The following is a 25,259-nucleotide window of genomic DNA, read 5'->3' on the forward strand; positions in this document are numbered from 1 at the left end:
ATCCATTTCCACATGATTGCATGATGTTTGCGGGGTCCTTCTGAAAGTGAAGGGGTTTCAGGAGGTTGTGCTCTTCTCTTCCCTTTCCAGGTCACCTTGCATCTCCTGCTGGGGGCTCTGGCTCCTGCTGCCTTACCTGCAGATCAGCGAGGCAGGACCAGGGCAGGCTGGAGCCTGCGGCAGGGAGGGAGGTGGCTGGTGGCGGTGGCGGCGCTGACACGGATGCTGGGTTGAGGAGGTGCAGAGGATGGTGAGGGCTCATTTGCTGTGAGCTGCCCATCTGTCAGGAGCAGGCTGGCAGCTGACGTGGTGACAGACACACTAGTTTTGCTGTTGCCACGCTCCTTTGCAGTGTTTCTGAGAGGTTGAGGAGCAGCACTGAGACACTTCTGCGTGGTTACTGCCTTTGGGTTTGTGGCTCTCAGCTCGCGCTGTCTCCCTCTCCAGACAGCTCGGTGTCCCCCAGCTGTTCAGCACTTCTGCAGTCTTTATCAGACCACTTTTACAGTGACTCCAGTTACTTGCTTTTGAATCCTCCCCCACCCCAAAAGCCTTCTGTGCTTCCTACCAGAAGCCCATCTCTCTGCCTTGCAGATCCATCCCTCTTCTCCTTCCCACTTGTCTGCAATTTGTGATCTATCTTCCCTTGGGCCAGGGAACATCGTCTTGTTTATGGCCAGAGCCAAACCCATTTCAAGCCTCTGAAAGTCTCCTCCTGATGTCAGTGAGGCTGAGACAAATCTAATGTAACTTCACAGGCTGGTGACGAATCTCCAGCCCTTGCGAGTGCTTAGCTAGGTGAATGCTCTGAGCCAGAAAGATGCTACATCAAGAAAGAGAGCAGGTTCCTTGGGAGAACAAAATGAATTTCTTTTCCCCACCGTGCTGCTGCTACCAGCCAGGATCCCAGGGTGTAAGCTGACCTCCCTCGACCTACTTGATAAGTTTCGGGTTTTGTTCCCTCTCTCCGCGCTTTCAAGAACACGGTTAATTGTAGAGAGCCGCGTGCCAAAGTCCAGGCTTTGGCTGAGAGTTAAACACCACGAGCTAAACCCAAGCCGTCGAGCTATAGAAGGCTCTGCTTTATCAGAGAAGTGTCAGGCTTCCCCTCGCTGTGGCTGCTATCAGTAATTAGCACACCCTACAGAGCCTGCTGCCGAACAGTCCACATGCTAAATGCTGCTTTGTCATCAAAGTACAGTAGCTTGTAACTAATTACATCCCAGCTTTATCTGGACCCGTTCTTCCTTTTAAATACACTTAATAAGTCTGCCTTTGAAGGTTCTAGGCATAAAAATAACCACTTCAAATAATCTCCTGAAGACACACGCCACATTAGGTATAGAGCTGGAGTAGGCACCTTGGATTATCGGAGCAAAACAAGAGCCCTGGGCCCCTGCTGGGACATGGATGGGGAGCTGCAGTTCTGGCGTGCTGCTCATCTGCTGGAGAGCTGAAGTTCAAGAGTCCTGTGAGTATGTTGTCATTAAAGACACGAGGAAGGAAAAGTGGACTGTGCCAAAAAAGAGCTGCAATTTGGCATGGCAGTGACTGACCTGAATGGAAGGACTAACAATGTAAGGGCTAAAATTCAGCGTTAGTCCCAAGTCCTCCTCCGTGACCTGGAAGCCATCCATTTCTCTTCCCAAATCGTGTTTAAACATTTCCAGTTGCACTGGATTCACGACTGTCTTCTGTCATCCTCTCCCTGACCCTGTCAAAAGAAAGACCAAAGAAAACATTTTATTTTCCTGATTTTGGAAGTTCCTGTGGGATGGGAAACACCTTTGCAGAAGGAAGGGCTGCTTAGCATGGTGTGGAAGCGGGACTGGAAGTCGGTGGTGAGACTGGGATTCATGGGCCTGGTGCCTGTAAGGGAGAGTCTCCACCGGTCTGTTTAAGGTCTATGTGCCCGTCATTGAAGCCAACACTGTGAAGTCTGGATACCATAATTAGGCACTAAAATATCCCATAGGACAGGAGTGATTTTTCTTGTAGCTGGGTATTTTTGGCGGGTATTTTTTATTATTGCTTAATTTCCTGTTGTACGACGAGACCCTTCACTCAGCAATGCTTGGGCTAGATGGGAACATGCTGGTCTCTAGCAGCAGTTTCTGTGTCATTGAGTTAGGGAAGAGGCAGAAAATTCCAAAGCAATCCCGGTAAGTACCTTGACAGGAGGGAGGAACAGAGCAGTAACGGAGGCCTGCGGCTCCTCATCCGAAAGCCAGCTAAACAAAAGAAGCAGCTAGTGCAGTGAAGATGTCATGACTGCAAAGTGCCAAGGAGGAAATCAACTTCAAGAGGTAGCAGAAGGGGAATAGATTATGGCAGTTTTAAATTAAAGATGTTCGGGGGATTCCTGGAGGGAAGAGGCCAGGAGTTGGAAGGGAATTCATTACGGAGAGACTGACTGTGCCGGTGAATCACCTGTACAGTCTGGGTCCATTAAACCCGTGTCTTACAATACCCTCAAAACGCAGGCGGGATCATGCGGTGTCAGTGACAGCCTGTTTATCTAATCTCAAATGACCTTTAGTAAAGGAGGCTCTGGAGGCAAGATGAGTATTTACAGCTCCAGCACTTCTCCTGCCACCACCCGTCTAATTGCAGTTAAAGGTGTTTGTGTGGTCCTGACGGGTGTTCGAGCTGGCTTCTGTGGTCCCTGACAGGTGAGGCTAATGGCTTGACTGGGTGTCAAATTGACCGTTTCTTTCATTTGAAACAAAAAATACAAAGGAAGGGGGAGAGCTGCGCACGTGATGCACAGAGACGGTGTGCAAAGACTTCAGAGGACTTTGGTCTGGAGGGGACGGTTTTCTATTCAGCTGGAGTAAATTCTGGATCAGCCCCAGAAATGAAGCAGGTCTCCTTGTCTGTAGTGGGAACTGGGAGCAACTTTAATAGAGCTATCATGGATTTATGTCTGGCCTAACCCCAGAAGAGTCACTCTGCATTTGCATTTTTAACTCAGCTCTGCCGGTCTGGACTATCTCCAAGAGGCTTCCTTGGCTTTGCTGTAGAATTATTTTTTTTTTCATCCATTTCAAGTGCAATTGTTAATGGATGTCAATATAGAAAATACGATGAGTAAATTCAGTGTTTGTGGAAAATCAGAAAGCCAACACAAGGAAGGACTCTCGTGCATTCCCCGGTGCAGCTGGGCTGGCATTCCCTCTCTCCTGAGTGCAGCTCCTGCTCTGCCAGGTTTGTGCCAGGCCACCAGCCCTGCGGAGTCCAGTCCCAAGGATGCTTTGCTGTGGTCCTCAAGCCTGTGGCCATTCTGCCAGCCTCTCCTTGGCTGTGAGGGTGACAAAGCCACGGCTACAGCCTCATGCTGAATGAGGAAGAGGGAGGTGACCATATCTCATGAGCTTCCCACAGCAGCTTCCTCTCAAATGCCTCTTTGATGGTGTGCATTCTCACCTACGTCAAACCCTAAATTCTGCAAAGAGTGATTTCCAGTGGCTCCAGACCTAAGCTGCTATCAGATCTGCTCCCCCCAATAGCCCTACACCTCGCACGTTTGTCCGCTCTATTACAGGAGCAGGAGAAGGAAGTAAAACATGTTGGGTTTCAGCTTTGGACAGAGCTGATGATTTGTGCAGTTTGCAACTTGCCACACAACAAAAAAAAAAAAAACAACAACAAAAAAAGATTGTTTTGTCAACACTCGCATATGGTGACTCATGCGGCTGTACCAGGACACAATTAATTAATTGAGTCTGCTGTCTGTATCTGTCAGAGCACTGCAAAGAAAAGTTTTGGGATGCATTGTTTGTTTAATCTCATGTCTTTTGTTTGCCTCAGAATGGTGCGTCTCTTTCCTTTTTTTTTCCTTTTTCTTATCTTACCCCTTTCTAAAGCTTTAATTCCTATAATCCAAATGGTCTCTTTTCTCTCCTTGCTGCTGATCAGTTATCCACCAGAGATTAAATTATCTCAGATGGAAGGGCAGCAGCAAGTGCCCAGCAGCAGCAGAGCTGGTGACAGCAGCAGCAGTCAGCCGGGGCTGGGAGGCAAAGTGTGTCACCGCCGTCGCTTGGTGCCCGGGCTCATCCTGGCTCTTCCTCAGCCCTGAACAGAGATTGTGCTCACAGGGAGTGAGCTGGACTCGCTGTCGCCTGAGTCAGTGAATAAAGACCTTCAGGTGTGATTCAGCCCTGAGTCACTGTCTGTCTGTCTTTCGGCTGGCTGCAGCCTGGCTCTGTGCCCGTGGGCAGGATCGGGCCTGGTGTCTCCCCTCTGGGGAGAGGGCTGCATCCTGCCGGGTGTAAGGGTCTGGGGGTGTGAGGGATGGCAGAGCGAAGGGGCATGGCTAGGTGAAGCCATCTTGTGAGTTGCCACAGGGCTGGCAGCACGAGGAAGGCGCCCAGGAACCCATCAGCCCTGGAGGCCGTGGCAGCGGGAGGAAGGCTGCGGCGGGGCCGGGGCGCCTGCGGGCCCTCCCCAGGCCAGGAGAAGCCATCCCCACAGCATCCCTTCCTCCAAAAGGAACATCTCTACGTGCCGGGGTTGTGGGGCCGCTGTGGGGTTGCAGAGCACTTTGGAATCTGTAGAAGTGCCAAGTCCTTCGAGCTGCCGTTAGAAGGGCTGCGGTTCCCGCAGGCAGGTAGCGTTCGGGTCAGGGGAGCTTTGGCTTCGGCTGCGTTACCCAGGTGGCAGCTGCTATAAAGGAAACAGATGTTTTGTTACCATTTCTAAGGCCCTCTGATAGTTTTGTTAGATCTTAGGGAGCAGAGGGCTGAGGTCAGCAGCGAGTTGCCATAGCCGGTGCTGCAGGGCTGATTTTATCACGAGAAAAATAACTGTTTATTAGCGCAGGGGACAGTTGGGAAAAATATTTCCAGGGGAAGGGGGGGAAGTATTTGTGAGTGTTGGCTTGCTGTGAAAGCCGTGCACACGCTTGGCTGGGTCTGTACCTCCCTGTTGTCAACTGCCCGTGAAGCCTGAGAGCAACAAATGTTGGTTTCCAGAAGTTTCTTAGAAAGAGATCCACTTGCCCTTGGCAGAGCAGGGATGGTGGGACCACGGCTTCCTCTGGGTCGCTGGGGATCGCGTTTTGGAGGGTGTCACTGGGAGCCAGGCTCGTCAAACCCCATCCCCGCCGGCTGCAGGCGCTGGGCTGTGTGAGTGCCAACAGGAAAAAAATGAGCATTCACCATTTCCATCAAGAGTGGGTCCCCCTCCTTTGCTTTTAGGACTAACTGAAGGACAGGTCGCCCCTCAGTTACACCCGAGGTCCTGCAGTAAACCGACACTTCTAAAATTGCAATAAAAACCCCACACGAGATGCATTTTCCAAACCTTTCTGTGGCTTTGGAGTCAGGCTCTCTACGTGATTCCCAAATGTTTTCCTTCCAAAACCTTAATGTCAGGTCTTGGAAGTTTAACTAATCTGCATACAGATTTTGCTTAGCTCAGGTCTTTATTTTCTCCTTTGATTCAGTTTGCAATCCAGCCTTCTATGCAGGATGTTAATTTTGGTTTTTAACCAGCTTCTTTTATCCCTGAGACTTGAATGCCAGGCACCTTGGGGCAAACTGGGTGGCCACAGGCTGGGAATAGTCAGGGAGTGAGTTCAAAGGCAGTAAAAACATTTCATCTGTTCAAAGACAGCCATAGTCCCAACTACTGATTTTTTTAGTGGTTCTCATAAAACCTAATAATACTTAATTAATAAAAGTTAAAAAATAACTCTTTTATAAACAGCATCTGAAGAGGTTTGGCTCAAGCTGCTGAAGAGGTAAATGTCTCTGTGGTCCCTCCCTAGCGGTACATACTGGAAAACGTTATGGATGTGGTATTTCTGCACTGACTCAGAGCAGCGGTCAGGGTGTTTGCTTTCTCCGTGGGCCAAGTGGTATCGTTGTTTCAGAGGTAAAAAGTGGGACTTTTCAGGCAGAAGCATGCTCGTCTCTTGGCCCCAACTCGGCTACTTGCCGGGGGTGTGGGAGTCGGGGCTAGTGGAGTATCTCACTCAAGGAGGTTTTGCTTTAAGCCTTCGTAATTAGAGCATCTTTTCAATGCTAAAATATAAAGTTTGCTATCCTGTCCCAAACTTTTATTGTTGCTTAATTATAATTCTGGCTATTCTTGTTCTCTGTATCAATATTCCCCACCATTTAAATTATTTATGCTTGGAAAGGTCATACTCATACTAGAAGTCAGGGCTTTGCATTACAGAGCAGTCTCTGCACAGGGTGTCTAATGCTTTCTGGGATGCTGTGACACAATTGGTGTGGCAATAGAAGGATTTAATCAGAGAGTTTCACAGGTCTTTAAGTGCTTTGGTTGTTGGGGTTTTTTTATTCTTTATTCAGGTATCTGGCATTGAACATCTGAGTTACAATATTGCTTTGCAAGTCTGTGTTCTTGGTAGGCTTTCTGTTCCACAAAGTTTAACAAGTTGTTTTATGAAACCATGAAAACTTTAGCATCCATGGCATCCTATGGCTTGGAGAACCTCAGTTTAATTTTTTTTTTTTCTTTTGAAAAGGCATCTCCTTTTCTTGGTTTTGAATCAGGATGGGAACTGAGCAGTGGGCACCATTTGCTACCTTCATGTTTTCAGGCTGCACAAACCAGGTAACAGCCCCTGAGGTCTCAACGGTCTCTCCCAAGGCACGGGCTGGTTCAACAGCATCCCAACCCTCCTCTCTGTGCTGCAGCCGCCCCCCAGCCCAGAGCCGCAGCTGTCTGCGGGACCCATGCAGCACCCAGCAAGTGCCCCTGGTATTTGCAGAGCGGCAAACAGAACTCACCAGCTGTAGTCACAGCCAGGCTGATCTTTAAAATAAATGTTATTTAAATTGCTGTATTTCAGCAGCTGTGGGAGCAGCACACCTCGGCTTAGCATGCTAAATATACCTTATTAATTGCCTTGCTCTTTACATACACCGGAGGCTGGTGCATCGTTAAATACACCAAGAACATTTATTCCTTGAGGTTTTGTTTCTTACTGAAGTATTCCAGTTGTTAATGGCTCCTCTGGCTGGGATCAGGTTGGACCTGGAGTATTGCAACTTGTCCTGGTTTTTCCCTTCCTCACCAAAGCACAACAGTACAGTGTCCCAGTATCTGTATTTAAGTACATCGTCCCTATACAAAGCAGCGTCATTAGACTGGCAGAGTAAATACCTTCTGAGAGTATTTAGTTCTGCTATTTTTCTGTATTGCTGCATTATCTAAAGGCTAGAGCCGAGACTGCTCTTTGCATCGTGCGAAGGCAGAGACAGCCTCCCAAAGTGCAGTTTGCAAACTAAGTAGGCAATTAAGAGAAGTGGCAGGGCATAGCCCAAACGCGGGTCAGAAAGCGAGACCCTTTCATTCAAGGCAGTTCACAGCATGACTCACTTCAGAAGGCACAAGGAATAGAACCCAAGTCCAATTTCTTGCTTATCGCCTTCGCTCTACGTCTGGAGTAGCGGTGCTGGAGTTGCTACTTTCAGACCAGCATGTAATTGGCCCAAGAAGAGAATGTGAGAGGTGCTCAGCCGCTCCAGAAACCCATGCTGCGTTGGGTTCTGAATGGACTGTGTCTTTGAATACTTTCATGCATTCCTTCTGGGCCTGCGTGCTTCCACAGGAGAAGACTCGAGTGGGCTTTCAAAGGCAGGGCAGGAGCTTCTGCATTCTTTTAAAAATGCCTGCCTGTATCCATAGTGCTGCAGAGAAGGAAAAGCTGGAAGAGTTTCTCTTTCTGATAGAAGCAAACCTATCCTGGAAGATAACCTTGACTCCACTTCATATCACCAACTAGAAGCGTTCTGGGGGATGGGCTTGCTTCACTTAGAGTAAGAAAAAAACCTTCTCAGCTCCAAACAGCATGCTTTTTATTAAGAGCCTTTTCCTTTTTTACAGCCCTATTTGTTTTTGCTGTAAAAGGTGGTGAAGCACCTTGCACAGCCAGCATTAGTTACACACACCAGGTTCAGCCATGGCCTCTGCTCCCTTCCCGTGCCACAGTACATGGGGAGACGTGCACGGGGGTTGCAAAGTGTGCTGTGCCGTGGGATGGAGCTGGTGGGCTCCGAGGACCCTCACAGACACGTTCCTAGGACGGGCTGCACGCAGCCTCTGGAGCGTCTTGCATTTGCAGAACCTCAGCCCCTTGGTAGTCTTCTTTAAACAACCGATTCCTTCCCCAACTGCATTTGTTAAAGGAAAACACAACAGCGATCACCAGGCAACACGCCGTTGTTTTATTCATGCCCTGGAGTTGAGAGTGATTGAGGTGGGGAAAAGAAGAAAAAACTCTGCAAAATTCATTACAGCTTCAACACCGCAGAACCTCCTGGGATTTGGGAGATTGTAGCTTTAATTGGAGCTAATGGGCCCCTGTTCCACGAGAGATGTCTTTGAGTGGATGTGCGGAAGGGCTGCGGATCCCTGCCTGGAGTGGGTCAGGATCCAAGGGGCTGGGTGCAGGTCTCCGAAGGAGACGGCGTGAGTCACCAGGGAAGCCCCAGGAGGGAGCTACCGCTGTGACCTATGCGGTGACACACGGCTCTGCTCCCGCGGCCTCAGCATCAGCCGATGCTTGTTCTGTCTTGTCTGTTGAGGCTAGAGAAGGTGGGACGGCAGCTTTCCTACCCACTGCCTCCTGCAGGGCCTGGCACAGCTCGCCTCTGATGTCAGCGGTTGCCGCAATACTTAGGTGGAAACACAAAGGAATTATTGTAACCTGGTTTAGCACCGACATATTTTAAGCCTGAGCGCAACTTATCAATTCAAGGCAATGATTTAATTGTTCAATGCTATTTGCTGCGTTACTTCATTTGTCAAAGCAGACAACTTTTGTATTTCCCTGGTCTTTAGATGGGAAGGAGATGCCTATCTATCCAAGGTATTTATAGACTCCATTATCTCAGTGCCTGATATGGCATGTGTTTATCCTTGCACTGCCTGTTGTTTATTAGGCGTAGCTGTTTCTCCGCTTTGCAGGGTGTGGAGAGAAGGGAAAGTAAATGTCGACTGCTTAATGGCTTCTGCAATTAGGAACTTAAGGTGGAGCAACACTCCTGCATTTTCTAGAGCCCTCTGGTTAATGGATCATCCTCCATCTGTATGGAAATCACTAAAGCTTCAGTGCTGCCACTGAATCTTCAGGTGCAAGTCCCATGGCTGCGAAGAGCAAAAATAGTTTTACTAGGGCTTTCTTCCAGAAATCCTGCCCTTTAGCAGAAATAATATGCCTTCCATATTATTGTCCCTAGGCTGTCTGCTTTGCGGCTGCGTCCAGCCGTGCTGTTGGATGCCACCGATGTCAGCGTGACCCACCACGGGTGCAGAAGATGGCCATGGGTGGATCAGTTCTTTGCACAGGGGGATCTGCAGGTTCTCCCCTAGATGGCTGATGGCTGTGAAGGACAGTGCAGAAGGTGGCCTTGTGACCATCGGCAGGATGCTGGTTACTGCTAACGGCTTTAAAGCAGGACCGTCAGAGAGCGAACTCTGCCCGATAGAGCCCATAAAGTTGAACAGTAAGTAAAGGGCGAGCAAGGCAGAGCTCATACAGTCTAATTAACTTCGGTTCCAGGCTGCATTTTTTTCTGTGCTCAAGCGTGGTTTCTTCCAGATTTAAACTGATTATGAATACCAGCACAATGACAAAATGCTGCTTTTGAAATCAGACTTTTCACAGTAAATGCTTATTTGTTTTTCTGCACAAAAATATTGGTTTATCCAAGATGATACAATTCTCTCTCTTCCCTCTTCCACCTTCACTACTGCCTGATTTGTGTATGTAGTTTAATTAAAATCATACAGTATTTCCACAACTTGGTATGTCTCTGCTGCTAGCCTTTTATTTGATTTATATACAATATTCCAGTGAAACTGCCAGGAAAAATTAAATAGACATGAATCAACTTGCTGCAGGCTTTTGAAATCAAACATTTCACAGCTAACTCCCTGTGGACATCTCCTTTCAGCCTGATACAGGATAAATGTTACTGTAAGCTACTAAGCGCAGGGCTACGTTAAAATGCAGTCATTAGGTTTGGGGTTTATAATTGTAGTTGTTTGCCAAATCATAGCTTAGGAGCCAGGGAGCACTTTGATTCATTACCTGTGATTATACGATTATTTTTTGGGGGAAAAAAAAACAACCACCAAACAAAACAACAACAAACAAACTAACAAAACTACTTGGGCTATTAGAGTTCAATTTTTTTGTCTTGGCCTTTGGAATGAATCTAAACCAGTGGCGGATGTCAGATGTTTGTAAAAACAGCTTCAGCATAATTGTGTTTGATGAAGCTGTTGTAAATGCTTTTTCTGACTGGGTTTTATCTGGGGGTGTAAGCTGTTAGCTCTCAGATAGATACTTATTCTTAGCGGAGCTGCAGCTCTTTTCAGAGGCTTAGTACATCATAAACAAAGTTAACTCCTGATCAGAATCTCATCTTTAGTCTTTATCAGTATGACTTAAAATAGACCAAATCAAGGCATCGTGCAGGGGAAAACGTGAAACACCAGTGCTGTTGTTCCATATCCGTATAAATGGCTTTCTTAGGACTAAGAATGAACGTCCAGAAGTGAAAGCCTTTCAGGACGAGGGGAGCAGGGATGGCTGCTGGCCCTGCGCATCCTCCGTCAGCAGCCGAGTCGGTCCCAGCAGCAGCGACGAGCCTTGTGTTCCGGTTCCAAAAGGACAAGCAGGAAGGGAAAAAACTTCCTTTGTGCCTCCTGGATCGTCTGCTGGGAGCCCACCAATTCCCGTGCACAACTGTGCATCGCAGCGCCTATGTCATTCAGAGCTGAACTACTCAGAGCTTCTGAGATGTCTCTCATCCTTCCTGCCTCGTGCTAGATGGGAGTTAATCAAGAATTGCCGGCATTATGGAAGACAAAAAGAGCCCTCTGTGGGATTTGGGCTCAGCTGTGTCCTTTCAATAATTTATAATAAGTCTTGGGCTCTAATAACCTAATCACAAGGATTTGGGGAAGGAGGCAATGAATTTGTTTCCTCCCAGCCACAGGTGATATTAAAGTGAAGAAAGAAAAATTAATCCCCCTTTCTGATTTGTCTTATGAAAGATATGCAAATAGTATTAGGGGCTGAAAATGCCAGTGATTACTGGATTGCTGAGAGTGAATACTAAAGCAGTCCCTCTGGACGACAGTGCTGTTGTGGCTTATAAGTGCCAGTTGTGAAGATGTCTTCTGCTGTTGGTAAAATGCGGTGGGTTGGAATTATCTTTGAGGTCATTGTTGGAAGTTGGTCCCATCAGGAGAATTTGATGGAGGGATGCAGGGTGTGACCTTGCTTAGGACAGTTTAGGCAGACTGGGATGCTGAATGTGGTGGGTAAGAGGCGAGCTGAGCTCCTCCAGAGAAGTGCAGAGCGATGGTTGAAGGAGGAGGGGATGCAGTACCAGACCCAAAGACTTGGCTCGAGAGGAGAGCGCGGCGCGTGCCCCTGGCGCCTTCTGCAGAGCAAAGGCAGCCGCCTGAGCCGGCCAGCGACGAGGCAGCTCAGGGAACCCAAACTCCAGGAGCTGATGGAAGGGAGGAATTGGACTTTGAAACCATTTGCGTGGCTACAAGACCTCCATCCCGTGCTGCAGCCCAGGCTGCGTGGCACTGCCTTGCAGCTGCTGCCAAGAAGCCGCACAGATCTAGAGCGGTGCTGGGCTGCGCCATGGTTCTGCGTGCGCATGGTAGCTCGTGAAACCACCGTGCCTTGCTCGTGCCGGGGAAACCTCGGGGAAAGGTAAAGTGGTGGAGGGGTAGGACGGCAACTGGGAGACACGTCAAGGAGGAACGCAGCAGCAAAGCGCTGGTGGATCCCAAAGCGGAGGAGGGAGCACGTGGCACGTGAGGAGCATGCTGGATGGGGCCCCTTGGCGCACGGAGCCGGTGTGCTGCATGGGGTGGGTGCTGGCTGGTCCTGCCTTCCTGACCTCCGGAGATCCTGCCGCGCGGCAGAGAACCTGTCATCTCGTGTTTGCGAGTGCTTTTCAGTTTAATACATTTTAATCAGAAAATTAATCAGGAAACACCAGTTCAGCAAGATAATTGAACAATGAAGAGACACGATAATTACTGTTTAGTCTAATTAACTTTGTTAAGTCTTTATTGGGAACAGAGACTTCCTGAGTGAAACTTATTAAATGGTTCTCCCTGGAAAACAGAATCTCCATCAAAAAGCCTTTCTTCCTCACATTGTTCGTTAGGAATCGGGTGCCTGTCTTTAAATCATGATTAGGGAAGCCAGCAGGTGGGTTTTAGGAAAACTCTTAAGTTACCATTCAGCTCAATCTTACACGTCTTTAAATCATTTATATCTCTTTAATCCATTGCTCTCCTCCTCGCTCCTTCCCAGGTAGGCAGGATCTGATTGCCAGCAAACCTCCGGGGCCGTGCAGCCCTACGGTGCTGCATCCGTGAGCATCCCCATTTGGCTTTGTTCCCATCTCCCATCTTCAGGCGTGTGGAAAATGGGCAGGTGGGTGGGGGTTCACTGCAAAGAAGGCTGAGAGGCTTTGCTGCGGTAAATGGGTATTAAACCACCAAAATCTTCGGTAGGATGGAGCTGCTGGGAATCCTCCAGCATTTGATGGGTACGTCGGGGGTGTACGTGGTCCTGCAGGTCAGGATCGCGGGGTGTGGGGAAGGCCAGGTCTGAGCTGGAGAGGCCTCACGGTAATTGGGCATCGTCAGAGCCATGATGTTACTACTGAATATTTGTATATGGCCAGAAGATTTAACCTCAGTGAAAAGCCTTCGGGAATGAAACCTGCCTTTGTGTCTGCTTTGTGCTCCTGGGTGCTGACCTCTGTCCTTGCAGGCTCTGGGAGGACTCGAATAAATAAGCTGTGTTCATTGACGCATATTAATGAGCGTGAAGGAGCTGCGTACGCCTGGGCACAAATTAGTACGAAAGAGTCAGTCTGTCTGGTCCAGTCCCTGCTCTGGTTTTGCTTTGCTTTGCTTTTCTGGTAGGGGCGTAGCATTACATATTTATAATTTCAGAATGGAGGATTAAAAATAAATATTGAAATGAACTTGATTGGCTTTTGATCTGCAGAAAGAGCCCTCTGGCTGACCACAGTCCAGTAAGCAACTGACCCACCGGTAGCTTGTGCATTATTCATATGAGGTTAGGTCAGAAAGATGAGACTCAGGATATTGACCCTTTAGGAGAAGCGTGAAGGGATGTGATTTAATAACCTGTGGCTCATGGGGTTATCTGGAGGCAGTGAGCTATGAACCAGCAGGAGCTCAGGAGTTTAGATCTTACTCTTAGTTTCAGTCATGCCAAACCCGAGACATCCTTTCCTAGCCCAGGGGTTTCCATCCATGTAATGTAGGTGGGCAGAATCTACGTTCCCTAGGGACAGGAGTGCCTAAAACAAGCTGCGGTCCCTTGGCCGTTGAGGATGAGGCTATTTTGTTTTCTGTCAATACTAATTGTCAACCACAGAAGTACTTTTATAGTAGAGCAGGTCTGCCTTTTCCAGAATTCAGATATTTTAGTGAGCAATTTTTAATGAGAAAAACGCTCTGCAAGAATATTTTGCTACTTCTGTTTCTCACAAGCTCAATGACCAAGAGAATATCTCAGACCGTACCCAATGCACTCTGCCTCACTTCAGACCTCAATGTTTTCATTACAAGTAGGGTACAGGATTGCTCCCCACAAATCCTGTTATCTCCTACACTTAATTTGTGCAACTAATACCCTAAGCATTTTGAATTTCTTGTTGGTGAATGGCACTGTAATTGAATTTCCGATTTATTTGGTCCAATTTATAATTAAAATAAGTACTCTTTCACTTATTGTTCTACGTGGCTCTTGGGTTTTTCCACCCTTGTCCTGCATTTGAGGCTGCAGAGCACTCTGCGTTCAATTCAGCCCCGATGCGCTGGGGAGACAACTTCATTATTTGTCATTTTTTCTGGGTCACCCAGTGACGGGTGTCGTTTTGTTGCGCTGAAGCACCGTGTACTTTCACGACTCAAGACGTGGGTCTGTTGGGAGAAAGTGTTCTTGGAGTGTGCAGCCTAACAGCCTTGCCTACTTGTTTATTTTCTTCTTTCTCCTCTCTTTCAGTTAATTATTGTGTAAACACTGCTGGTTACTGCAGGATTGCCCTATGGATCTGGCAGCGGCACTCTCACCAGGGAGAGGCAGCGAATGGATTTTCTAGAGGGGCAACTCTTGAGCAACCTTCTGATTTAATTTTTCCCTCCCATCATCTCCTGTGCCGTCATAAAGAAAATAAAATTGCTAGAGCTTTAAAACACTTCCCTGGCTGAACAAGGGAGTTAATTATTATTTAAAGGGACAATTGGGCAAGGTTAAAAGCTGTGAAGTAAAAGAGAGGAAAAAATAAAAAGTTGAAATTGCCAAGATGGGGGGCAATGAAAGAGGTGATCCTTTCCTACAGCGCGGTATTTATATGGAGCAATAGTTGCAGTTTCAAGGTGGAAGAAAAGTAGAATAATCCTTTTTCATTTCCTTTTCCTGCAACCCTTCCAGGACAAGTAAATTGCAATTTTCTCCTTCAGAAGGAGAGACAGGAGCTGCTGTGGGTGCCCCATCCCTGGCAGTGTCCAAGGCCAGGTTGGACGGGACTTGGAGCAGCCTGGTCCAGTGGAAGGTGTCCCTGCCCGTGGCAGGGGGCTGGAACTGGGTGGGCTTTAAGATCCCCCCCAACCCAAGCCAGTCTATGAACTGGTGAATCCACTAGTTTTATTTCTGCCCAGTTTGGTGGCCATGCAAATGCTGTGCGACTCACTGTGCCTTGAAGGTGTCTACCATTAACTTTCGGGAAGCCACCTGTGGCGTTCCGCACATCACATCTTAAAACCGTCTTTGCCGTGCTGCCCTCAAAAGTAAAATCTCTGTGGCCGCAACTGTCAAGTGCCAACGGCACAGCACGGGGGCTTCAAGAGCTCGGTGGAAAGGGCAGGGGATTCCCTAGGCACCAACACGAAGCCAGTAATTAAGAGCATCGTGAAGCCTTAATGGGGGCTTCAGCCTGTTCTTCGGGGTGGTTTTGCCCTGCAGTCAGCCATCACTTGGCTCTGCTTAGGGAACCCCAAAGAGTCACGCTGCGTTGGGTCTGCTCCCCAAACCTTGTTCCACACCTTCCCCCCTTGCTCCACACCAACGCAGAGCTCCAGCTGTGTGTGCTTACACAGACCTTCCTCCAGAGCAGGGGAGTATTTTTACCAGCAAAGGCTGTTCCTGGGCTCCCAAAGCCTTTGTGTTTATGCTGTGACATACGAGATTTACCTCACCTCACCTCACTGTTCAGAGCCACAAATACTTTTACTGCTCAATAGGTAGCAAGTCACAGTCTGCTGCAAAACTTGCACCATGCTGCTTGGTTTTATCCTGTACCCTGCAGAACAGCTTTTTCACAGCTACTTGTGCAGCCTATTTCTTTTGTCATAAAACTTCTAGTGCTGTGCCTACAGCACTCACCTACATGTCTAATTTCACTTCACCTTAACAGGCAGGCTACAGAATCTTAAATAAACGCCTGTTGGTCATTAAAGCCATATTTACAGGGACTTAACAGCTCTGTAATAAGCATAGAACTTGCTCTGTAGAATTGTTACCACATAAATATACCAGAATAAGCAGCTGGTAGTTAAAAGCTTTGTAATGTGTGGAAAGCTGTAACTTGCTGATTAACAATAGTTGATTGCAATTGTCTTGCAGTAACTCTTTCCTAGCATCACCAGAAACCTGACCCATCTCTGAAAGGGCCAAATGGAAGGGAAACACTGTGGGACTGTAAGAACAAAGGACTTTTGACCATTAATGTTGGGTTCTTTTCAGTGGAGATGGGTCTTTGCAGCGCTGCGAGCGGGCTCTGGCCGGAGCTGCTGAAGGTCAGTGTGTGTCTCCTGCCAGTTCGGCTTTGCCCCAGCTGCAGATCTGCTTCTTTATCGCTGAAACCCACCGTCGGGGAAAGCCGACAAAAGCCATGCTTTCTTCTCTATTCTCACTCGTTTTCTGCTGCTAATTTGTTGGAGTTCCTCAGCGAGTCACTTCACCTCCATCTGTCTCTTCCTTCTGGGCTTTGCCTTTCAAGGTTGCTGGCATTTCAGGATGCTGTTTGCTCAGAACTTGGTGTATGCGAAACTGTATTTTTTCTGAAGCTTCCATGTACCTCTGCAGTATAGATTAATATACTGTTGCTACCGAACCCTTTCTAACTGACAGGATTTCAGTAGGATGTAGGTTTACCTTTTGCATAAACATCCTTTTCACCCAAAAGTGTCTTCAGAGTCTTTTAGTCTTTATTTTAAATTATGTTATGCCCCTCTTTGAAAAACGAGAAGGAGGAAAGAAAAAAAAAAGAGGAGTCAGGAACATAAATTAAGCCTTCAAATGCATGTGCAGTTCTGTGTGACACAAACTTTGCTCTTGGGGTTTATGATGCTAATAAAATACTGTTCACTGCTAACAGCTCTTTCCTTCCTAGCCTCACAAACTGAGACAAATAAGTGCATGTGTTGAAGGAGTTCACATTTTATGTTTCTTTGCATCAATATGGCCCTGCTTTATTGACATTTTTAGGTAGAAACTGGCTAGTCATGCCTGGACTATATTAACTATCCTTTATTATTTGGACTGAGGACCCAAGCCCTCCTTGTTCTAGGTGGTTGTACCCACAATTCAAAACTATTTGTATCCCAAAGAGCCTCTAAATATTATGAGACACAAGAACTAAGTAAGATAAAAAGATCAAGAAGCAGGGAGGCAATTTGTGCAAGACGTGATGGGGAACAGCACGCACAGCCACCGTGAGCATCAGCCTCAGCCACGATGGGGAAGAGCCTTACCCGTAGGCATTACGGAGTGTTGGCATTACGACATCGTGCCTGCAGGGTGGCAAAAGCAGCTGGCGATGATGCTGTTGCAGAACTGGATACACTGAGTGAGGAAAGCTATAAGGACTCTATACTTCCCATCCAGTTGTTAGGTGATAATCTGACACTATGGACTTCAGACATGCAGGGTGATGGTGAAGGACAGACTAAAGAAGCGCTGCAGGATGTGGAAGATGAAAACCAGTGAGACACAAAGGCCAGCGAGAGAACCCATCTCTGACCACCCTTCCCCTCCCCACAAAACCCCTCAGCGTCACCCTGAGAACCACCGAATCTGACTTGTACATTGGGTTTCAGAATTTAGGTTCCTGCCCTGTTGGGTTTCTTTATTTTTATTTTTTTTTTACACAGTTTAAAATAAAATACCACATCGATACAAAGATGCAGTAAATGGTCTGCTGTGTCCCCAACTCGACCAAAGGGCTCATGTTTCTGCTGAAGACTTGGACCCTCCCTTGTATGCTCTTAGATTTAAACTGTTAGGGGCTTACAAAGACAGTTATTTTAAGTGATCAACAATAATCAATTTTTGTCATCTTTAACATAAATCGTGTTAGGAACTGCCTGACCAGGACAGCATAAGTAATTAGAGTCAGAATCCTGGACACATGCCCTCGCTGGCTCCAGTACGACTTATGAATTACAGAGCTGCTATTCCTGATGAAATATGCCTGTTCTTTTGTTGCAAAATCCGGAGTGGCCAGGTTGGGGGACCACTAACGGCGACATAAACATGGTGCTTTGGTACCTCACTGAGGGCATCCAGGCAAGATCAAAGTGAGTCCCAGACAACTTGACCAGGAGAGAGAAGAGAAAGTGAAGAGTCCAGCCCCATGTCTTAGAATGTTTTCAAGACCAGTGACATTAGCCTAGATTTTGCATTAGAATCTGTGATCTCCATAATCCAAGTTCTCCCAGCTTCTTAAACAACTTCACATGACTTTGTCATACATATAATAATACTTTCCTCTCGTTTTCTCCCCCGCCTTCTTGCTGATCTAGAATAACAACAAATGCCTCTGTCTGATTCAGAGATTCATGTACGGAACCATTTGGGGAAACCACAGTGGAAACCCGAAACAGAAATCAGCCCTCAAAATGGAATTAACCTTTAGGAAGATCTCGTCAGTGGTTGGTACCCTTCGAGGTATTCTGTGCATCACTGACAAGACAACTAGGCTAATTTAAGCGTTTGTCATATAGATAAGGAAGAGTCACATTCAGCTCTCAGTCATATGAGCGGAGAGGAGGGTAAACCTGCGGAAGGGCTGCCCTCCCGTCGTGTCCACTTCCCTGGATTTCACACTGCTGCTCCGATGGGGACAGCCCCGGCTTCCCCGAGACGGGGGCAGTGGGTCTGTGCCAGCAGGGATGCTTGAGCTGGCCCGCAGTATGCAATTTCCTGATGGCTAGGAAATCTCTGCACTTAATTTTCTCTCTTTTTAGGGCCTAGACTTGTTTCTAAAAATAAAGCTTTATTCTTCATGTTCACTTCCTAAAGGACAATGACAGAAGAAAGAGAGAGAAAGGGAGAAAATGCCATAAACTGGGACATTTTGTTACCACATTCACAGCACATCTGGGAGCTCTTTGGGGACATAATTGCTGCATAATGCCATTCACGAGCTGCAGCCTCATACGTGTCCTCGTGGAAGCTGTTGTTCCACTGCCGTAGTCCATGCTTCGGGAACGGAGCGCGACCCATTGCGCAGGGATTCAGCTCACCAGGTAGAAACCTCTTGGTTCCTTCTCTTTGCTCCATGAGATCTGGTCCAGGCCGCTGCTGTGCTAGTTTTTTCAGGCTCTAAAAGCCTCGTTGCTCCCAAATCCATTGCTGAGGGAAGGGCACTGTTTAAGTCCTAAAGATAATTCTGTGGTGAGACCAAACGTGTCGTGCTCTGCAAGGCTGTGACACTGGGAATCGGGGGAAGCTCCTCTGTGTAGCTGTATTTTCTCCATTGCAAACATCAGCTTATAGTGAAGTGGAGAAATTATTCCATTGGTTTTGTTATTTAAGAAAGGAACTCTGACCACAGAAATGTGTTATCCACACCAACAACCTGGGTGTGATTAAGAAACAGCCACTGTGCTACGCGTTCCCTATCTTAGCTTTCAGCAGCAGAAGAAAAAAAAAATCAAAACATTTTATTGAATTTCCTAACTTTTTAAAATGCAGTTTAAACAGAACTCTTTAGGGGAAGAGGCTGGTTAAGATGTTCCCCTACTTTTCCTTGTGATTGTGTATGGCTTAACCAGTTAATCCCAAAATTTTGGGAACCGTCATCCAAAAGGCAGGGAAGACGTGCCAGTTCTGGGGATAATTGCATGCAGTGTTTGCTCCCCTTGCCAGTGGCAGGGAGACACAGTGTGTTTTGGACGTACAGTGTCTGATAATGGATGAAAGCAAGTTTAAAGCAAAAACGATTGAGTAAACTTCTACCATCTTAACCTGGAAGTGGTGTCTGTCCATGCCACATGGCGAAGATGATAAATTGCAGTGAATTTGTGATCTGGAGCCATCACATTTCCTCTGTCTTTCTTAACCTTGGGACAAATTAAATCAAATTCTGCTGTGAAGCCTAAAGACGTAAAATTTGTTAGCTGTAACAGTATATTCTGCCAAGCAGTCAGAACTCCCTAGTATTAATTACTTCATTCAGTAAGTTAAACAAATGATGTGATATCTGGATTCAGGGGGAAGCCACTCAGGGAGTACATAAAGGATGCAAAGATATTCCTGTCAGTGAATATCCAAACTCAAGCTGCTAATTTGCTGCGGAGAGCAATAATCTGTTGGAAAGCTGCCTCCATTCCTGAGCAATACCACACCAAGTACGAGCATCATGAACAGGACCGCTTTTAACAATGCACCAAAACAATACCCACAAAAATGGGAACTACTTTCCATGAGCTCTCCTCATCTGGAGGGAGCAGCAGTGATTTTTATGTTTTTTTCTTTGCTCCCCAGCTGTGAGTAGTTTCCCACAGCTCTGCGGACAGAAAGAACTGTGTGAACGTCTCCTCCTCTGCTCCAGATACAGCCAGGTGGGTCCAGAGCACCCCGACACCTAGGTTAAAGTAATCCTTGCTGTTGGCAGTGGATTGGAGATCTCTTATCTGGTTTCTCTCACAGGCAAAGCTGTGAAAATTGTTTTTCCCTGCAAAAAAATATCTTTCAAAGAGACCCAAGTCTAGGCTGAGAGGCACCAGCTGATGGAGAGTCTACCACTCCCAGGTTGTTCCAGTGATTCATTACCCCATTTAAAAAAACACAAGCATTATTTTGAATGCAAATTTGGCTGCCTTTAATTTCCACGAAGAGATTCTCTCTACACTCATTTCTGCTAGATTAAAGAGCCCTCGGTATCTGCTGGTTTCTTCCTGAGAAAGTGCTTGTGCACTATAATCAAATTATCTTTTGAATTTCCTCCTGATAACTTAGAGAGATTAATCTTTTCGCAGTCTTCTTTCTAAGGCATTTGTTTCCATGAGCCTGAGTCACTTGTATGCCTTCTCAGCACCCTATCTCCGGATTTCTGTCTCGCAACAATACACGGATACTGCAAATAGGTGTAATGCTGTTAAACCGAGCTCAGAACTAGCCCAGGGTGTTGGTTCAAGTACCGTGCTGGTTCCCCCAGGCAGCCCAGCCACAAGCCTGGGACATCACACCAGTGCGAAACCAGTCAGAGAACCCAACTGCCTGCATCTGGCTACTGGGAGGAGAACCTGTAATGTGTGAAACCAAATCACATTTGCAGCGACACCTTCCTAATGCAAAGCTGTTATTAATGAATCAGGGGGAAACCAGCCAGAGCGCTTCTCATAAGTCTCGGTTTGAAATGCTTTTGCACTGTTCCTACGTCTCAGTTCAACTTCAATCTATCTTTTTTTGTTTGTTTGTTTTTCCTCCCCTATTTCTTTCCTTTCTGGTGGAAGATGGAGAACAGCTACTGTGAAAAAGGTGCTAAATAGGCACCTGATTTATTATCTTCATTATTTTACTGAAGCAGCTGTGTTTGGTATTATCCTCTAGGCAGTTGGGACATGTTTGTATTCAGCCCAGTGCTGTGCAATCGGTCCTGTACCAGGAGCTGGCTGTTTCTGTTCCCAGCCTAGTTGCTGGGATGACCATTTTGTCCAGCCTATTAAATCCAAAGCAAAGCTTTCAAAGATCTTTTAAGAACTTCTTCTTATGAAGACCATATTAAAAGGGCTAAGAATTGTGGCTATTTTTGGAAAAGATCAAGTATTAAAATGCAAGAAAGGAAAGAGACGAGGTGGACAGGGAAGTTGCTCTTGCAGTACAGTGCTCAGCTCATTAGCTCGCTCTGCCTTGAGCAGCGTTCCACACTTGCTCTGGTATTAAACTTAATTTATACTGTAAAAAAAAAAAAACAACAGGGGGAGAGTTTTGAAAAAAATACGCAGAAGCTCAATCCTGCCAGATGCTGAGTGCTTTCTTGTGTAGTGCTGAGTTGGCAGAAGTCAGAGCTGCTCAGCACCTCTCGAAACATTCCTCCTCCTCTTGCTTTATTGTCAGTTAGCCTGCAGAGCTGGCCATAAAACAGAACAGGAGATTTCCAATAAAAGGAAACTCATGTCCAAGCGTTAAGATATGGATACTTCACTGTACAGAGTCATTCCAGAGGGTGAAATGCTAATTAGTCATCAACCCCTTAGATGTTACGGTAGAGGAATACAGAGCTCCTATGCCCAGAAGGGTGAGAAATGGTGGTGGGAACAGCGTTAGCTCAAAGAGATGCACCCATGAAATGTCCCCTGCTTGCTGCTCCGGCTCCGCTCGCTCGTTGCTGTCCCGTGAACACGGACTCCAGTGGGTTGTGTCAGCATCGGTCTGGGAGAAAAGAGGCTTTTGAAAGAGCATTTAGACTCAAAATTACTGCCATGCGTTCTGGCCCAACGTTCCCTGGCCTTATTTATAATACAGGGCAGCAGACAGCATCTCCTTGGAGGTTTTAAAGCTGAACGTAAACCGTAGGTACATGATATTGCAGCATACATAAGGTGATGCAAACATGAGGGGGGCGGCCACTGCCAGGGGTACCAGCCTGGGAAGGGGTCATCATCTTGCCAAGGGTCACTGGTGTCTCAGGTGGTCCTGGGGACATAGAGCACGTGGCAGATGACTGTCTGGCTCTCCCAGGAGTGGTACGTGGTAGATAAATGCTTCTGGCCAAAAGGTCCCTCCTAGTCTGAGTATGATCCAGGACTTGTATAACATAGCCTGGATCTTTGCTGTAAGCTCAAATCCTGATCAGTAGCAATAATTAGCAGTACCAAATGCAGAAGCAAAGATCAGAGCCTTACGGGGATGTGACCCACAGGGGCTTGGGGTGCTTTAGGAGTGCCAGCCCGTGCAATACTCGTGCAGTTATTAGCATGAGGACTGCAAAGCAGTGCCTGCCGTGACCACTGTGCTCGTCCCGAGAGCCGCTGGCTCAGCCTCTCGCTGAGCAGAGCTGCCTGGGAAGGCTGGAGCATCAGCGAACGTAATCATCACCGAGGTGGAGGCTGAATCAGAGGAGTAATTTCCTTTTTAAACCAGAAACTTAAGCAGCAAGTTGAGTTTTACAGAGTCCCACAGTCCTTCAGAAGGCACCTCGTGCCAATAAACAAGCACCCCCGTCTCTCCAGTACACTATAAAATCCTTCAGTAACGATCATCATGACAACTATAAACCTGTTGTTTCCATTCTCTGTGATTTACAGAGCTGGTGGAAAAGGTGGGGCTGCTGGTTTATTGGGATGATCAAACGTTTGCAGAGGGAAAAGACAATCTGCATTCCTCCAAGGCTACTTTTACACGTTGAATCATGAATACATTTCCTTTGCCAATAGCAATTCAACATTGTAGGACACAGAAATACTTCTTCAAATTGAATTTTTTTTTTTTTTTTTGTAATGCCCTGGCTCTGTGGGAGTGAATGCAAGAGCCCTTGCAGCCATGGGAAAGCAGGCACTGGAGCCTTCCCTAAACAAGCTATCCCTGGGCTTTATTTTTCTCAGACCATTTTGAAAGTCTGAGTTTTCATTCCTAATGGGGATGGAGCCATGCTGCAGAATGCCAGAAGCATCCACAAAGCAGCATTTTCCTTCTCTGGACAGCTCTGACCAAGATAATCACCTGTCCTGCCCTCCTGAGATGTTGACCACGTGCTTGTGATAATGGTGAACATGGGGAGTCGAGCAGCCACGGCGGGCACAGGACCACTGAGGAAAGAGGACTTTGGTCCAGAGAGAAAAGATGATGAAGGAAAACAAATCCTTTGTGTCTCTTGTGTGCTGGATCAGCCAGGCACATGCAGAGAGAAGATAAATGATGCATGGGGCTAGCATGGATTTTAGCCTTGCATCACCTGGCCATTTCTCTGCATTAAATATTTTTCATTGTTTCTGCTGAGTTAAAAGGCTACACCGGCACTCTGGAGATACTGTATTTAATAGCTGCAAATGTGTAATCGAATACGATTAATAATAGTAACTGTAGTAACCAGCATGCTGTTGTAATTGACCTAAATGTTTCTTACTAATGAGAACAACTACAGTTCAGAAATCATTCGCAGGCTGGGAGCGGTGCTTTATATTGGAAAAAACAAGCTGGCCTCAGTCTGTGACACACATCAGTGTTGACATAGCAATGTCCAAGAGTGGATTTTATTTTATCGTTAAATTTCCTTGCATTTTCTGGGAAGTACAGAGCTGGGTGGACATAAGGAAAATGTTGTGGGGTCATAGCAAGGGGTTAACTGCGCTCTGTTCTCAGCTCTGGGAAGGGATGAGCTGGGAGAGGGGTGGCAGAGGTGGTCAGTGCTGGGTGTCGGAGCCAGCCCTGGGAGAGGGTTGAGCTGGGAGCCTGCTGCATCCTCTGTGCTGCCTAGAGGGGCTTTCCTTTCAAAACTCTTCAGGTGCTGACGCGTCTGTGGTCACTGCAAGATGCTGCCTGCCCTCTATGGTGTGTGTGTGCCTGCCTGCTAGGTCTGCCTGCTCGCTGTGCCCAAATGTTGTGAGTTTATCTTTTTTATTTTAATGTTCACCTCTCTCTTGGGTCACAGGGTATGTGACCTGGTCACACTTCCAGCAAAGACAGTGTATCCAGATCCATTTGATTAAGCAATCTAGGATCTCTCCCCTAAGGATGCTCATCAAACTTCCTCCATCCTACATCTTGTGTCGTCATTTATGCTCCTGCAAAATGAATATGAACCGTTTCTGTCAAAGTTAAATGAGAATTTTTTCTTGAGAGTTTATTTCTGATTTATGCACTGATATAAATTGTTGGGGAACACACAAAGCAGAACAAAACCAGGCCCAAAGCGTTTGTGGCTGCGGATTCCCACGTTACAGAAGCACCACTGGGATGTCGCAGTGATCCGGGATGCGTGAGCAAGCGGCTCACTTAAGAACTGTGAATTTGGTGATTGATGGCAGCTCGGAAGGCATTTGATTTTAAGCAGTGTTCCAAGTGCTTTGCTGGACCAGAGCCAGGGAGCTGATTTTTGCAGCCTTGCTCCTGTGCAGTGTCCTTCGCCGTGCTCGCTCAGCCCCACGGGACCTGCCCAGTTAATCACCGCAGAAAGCGCTACCGGGGCGAGCGGCGCTTCGCAAGGGTGACACCGCGAGTCACGGCTTCTGTGCCTGAAGCTCATCTCAACAATGTTCTCATGTACGTTAGGTCAGAAAGAGATATTGTGGGCCACATCCCTGGCTGGCGTTAATCAGGAGAGCTCCACAGCTGGAAATGGAACCGATGGGACAGAGCCAGCTGAGGATGGCTGTCTTCCAAAGAGATGCACTGTGCGGCAGGACAGCAGGAACCCGGCAGAGCAGCTCTCCTCGAAGCAATGCCACCCACAGCCATCCCTTACCCGGCAGCTCTGTTCCCCAGAAAAAAACATCAGCCCCTTTCCTTCAAGGAAGAGAGACCGGCTGAGGGGAGAGCAGCCTACGCTCTCACACGGATCCTGAAAGGCACAGCACCGGGTAGCGTGACTCAAATTGCCAGGGAGGCAGAGAGGCTGACTCCGGAGGAAAATCAAAAGGGAACGGTTAAAGGCCTTGGCAGCTGGCTGCCCAAAGCGACCACAAACATGTGTCTCACCCTGGTAGGTCTCATCAGCACAACTCAAATGTCATCTGATCCTGACAAGCGAGAGAGAGAAAAAGACGACTGCCCTTGCTGGAAAATAATGAGAGCGCTGCAAGGAGGGAGGGAGCAGAGAACAGTCCCGGGCGGGTTGTGTCCAATTTGTATTCCTCCTCTCCCACTGTTTGTCTGGTGATATTAATTTTGGAGGTTATAAGAAGCTAGTTTTGCAGGAGCACTAGTGCTCCTCTGAGCCAGGCACTGTATAAATACCTGGGAGTAGAAAGCACCG

At 47.3% G+C, this 25,259-nt stretch overlaps 1 protein-coding gene across 1 annotated transcript in view; it reads left to right on the plus strand.

The window, feature by feature from the left end:
• Window positions 1-25,259, plus strand: part of LOC308061137 (gap junction beta-5 protein-like) — a gene marked incomplete at its 3' end in the record, with an annotated part of 151,350 nt that overhangs the window by 41,754 nt on the left and 84,337 nt on the right. The window contains exon 1 of the mRNA XM_080380687.1: window positions 1-24,986. This exon is cut by the window's left edge and continues 41,754 nt beyond it. The remainder of the gene's footprint in view (window positions 24,987-25,259) is intronic.

The sequence above is a fragment of the Falco punctatus genome (genome assembly GCF_963210335.1).
Source record: "Falco punctatus genome assembly, chromosome: 3".
Taxonomy (NCBI): domain Eukaryota; kingdom Metazoa; phylum Chordata; class Aves; order Falconiformes; family Falconidae; genus Falco; species Falco punctatus.